Raw genomic sequence first — 2,693 nt, 5'->3', positions numbered from 1 at the left:
GTGTCATGATTGCAATGGCTCATATCCAGATACAACCCGCAAACATTACTTTACATTACTACTAATTTTACCATTCATCTTTTTGTCATTTAGCAGATGCTCTTATCTACAGTGGTGGAAAAAGTATCCAATTGTCATACTTGAGTAAAAGTAAAGATACCTTAATAGAAAATTACTAAAAATAAAAGTCACCCAGCAAAATACTACTTGAGTAAAAGTCTAAAAGTATTTGGTGTTCAATATACTTAAGAATCAAAAGTAAATGTAATTGCTCACATTTTTGTTGTATCCCCGGACAAGCACACCTGATTTGACTTGTCAACTAATCATCAAGCCCTCAATGAGTTGAATCAGGTGTTTTTGTCTGGGGCTACAACAAAAATGTGTGCTGTTAGGTTACTGGAGGACTGTTGGGGTTACTGGAGGACTGTTGGGGTTACTGGAGGACTGTTGGGGTTACTGGAGGACTGTTAGGGTTACTGGAGGACTGTTGGGGTTACTGGAGGACTGTTGGGGTTACTGGAGGACTGTTGGGGTTACTGGAGGATTGTTGGGGGTACTGGAGTGCTGTTGGGGTTACTGGAGTGCTGTTGGGGGTACTGGAGGACTGTTGGGGGTACTGGGGTGCTGTTAGGGTACTGGAGGACTGTTGGGGTACAGGAGGACTGTTGGGATTACTGGAGGACTGTTGGGAGTGTACAGGAGGACTGCTGGGGGTACTGGAGGACAGCTGGGGGTACTGGAGGACTGTTGGGGGGGGACTGGAGGACTGTTGGGGTTACTGGAGGACTGTTGGGGTACTGGAGGACTGTTGGGGTTACTGGAGGACTGTTGGGGTTACTGGAGGACTGTTGGGGGTACTGGAGGATTGTTGGGGGTTACTGGAGGACTGTTGGGGGTACTGGAGGACTGTTGGGGTTACTGGAGGATTGTTGGGGGTACTGGAGGACTGTTGGGGTTACTGGAGGACTGTTGGGGTTACTGGAGGATTGTTGGGGTACTGGAGTGCTGTTGGGGTTACTGGAGTGCTGTTGGGGGTACTGGAGGACTGTTGGGGGTACTGGGGTTGTTAGGGTACTGGAGGACTGTTGGGGGTACAGGAGGACTGTTGGGGCTACTGGAGGATTGTTGGGGGTACTGGAGGACTGTTGGGTGTACTGGAGGACTGTTGGGGGTACTGGAGGACTGGAGTGCTGGGGGTACTGGAGTGCTGTTGGGGGTACTGGAGGACTGTTGGGGGGTACTGGAGGACTGTTGGGGTTACTGGAGGACTGTTGGGGACAGCTACTGGAGGACTGTTGGGGGTACTGGAGGACTGTTGGGGTTGGGGGACTTACTGGAGGACTGTTGGGGTTACTAGAGGACTGTTGGGGTTACTGGAGGATTGTTGGGGTACTGGAGTTGCTGTTGTTGGTTACTGGAGTGCTGTTGGGGGTACTGGAGGACTGTTGGGGGTACTGGGGTGCTGTTAGGGTACTGGAGGACTGTTGGGGGTACAGGAGGACTGTTGGGATTACTGGAGGACTGTTGGGTGTACTGGAGGAGGACTGCTGGGGGGGTACTGGAGGACAGCTGTTGGGGTACTGGAGGACTGTTGGGGGTACTGGAGGACTGTTGGGGTTACTGGAGGGGGGTACTGTTGGGGTACTGGAGGACTGTTGGGGTTACTGGAGGACTGTTGGGGGTACTGGAGGACTTGTTGGGGTTACTGGAGGACTGTTGGGGGTACTGGAGGACTGTTGGGGTTACTGGAGGATTGTTGGGGTACTGGAGGACTGTTGGGGTTACTGGAGGACTGTTGGGGTTACTGGAGGATTGTTGGGGGTACTGGAGTGCTGTTGGGGTTACTGGAGTGCTGTTGGGGGTACTGGAGGACTGTTGGGGGTACTGGGGTGCTGTTAGGGTACTGGAGGACTGTTGGGGTACAAGAGGACTGTTGGGATTACTGGAGGACTGTTGGGTGTACAGGAGGACTGCTGGGGGTACTGGAGGACTGCTGGGGGTACTGGAGTACTGTTGGGGGTACTGGAGGACTGTTGGGGTTACTGGAGGACTGTTGGGGTTACTGGAGGACTGTTGGGGGTACTGGAGGACTGTTGGGGGTACTGGAGGATTGTTGGGGTTACTGGAGGACTGTTGGGGTTACTAGAGGACTGTTGGGGTTACTGGAGGATTGTTGGGGTACTGGAGTGCTGTTGGGGTTACTGGAGTGCTGTTGGGGGTACTGGAGGACTGTTGGGGGTACTGGGGTGCTGTTAGGGTACTGGAGGACTGTTGGGGGTACAGGAGGACTGTTGGGATTACTGGAGGACTGTTGGGTGTACAGGAGGACTGCTGGGGGGAGGACTGGAGGACAGCTGGGGTACTGGAGGACTGTTGGGGGTACTGGAGGACTGTTGGGGTTACTGGAGGACTGTTGGGGGTACTGGAGGACTGTTGGGGTTACTGGAGGACTGTTGGGGTTACTGGAGGACTGTTGGGGGTACTGGAGGACTGTTGGGGGTACTGGAGGATTGTTGGGGGTTACTGGAGGACTGTTGGGGTTACTGGAGGACTGTTGGGGTTACTGGAGGATTGTTGGGGTTACTGGAGTGCTGTTGGGGGTACTGGAGGACTGTTGGGGGTACTGGGGTGCTGTTAGGGTACTGGAGGACTGTTGGGGTACAGGAGGACTGTTGGGATTACTGGGGACT

The sequence above is a fragment of the Oncorhynchus tshawytscha genome, linkage group LG04, assembly GCF_018296145.1.
Source record: "Oncorhynchus tshawytscha isolate Ot180627B linkage group LG04, Otsh_v2.0, whole genome shotgun sequence".
NCBI classification, from domain to species: domain Eukaryota; kingdom Metazoa; phylum Chordata; class Actinopteri; order Salmoniformes; family Salmonidae; genus Oncorhynchus; species Oncorhynchus tshawytscha.
The sequence above is the reverse complement of the archived record's forward strand: the minus strand, read 5'-3'. Positions refer to the sequence as shown.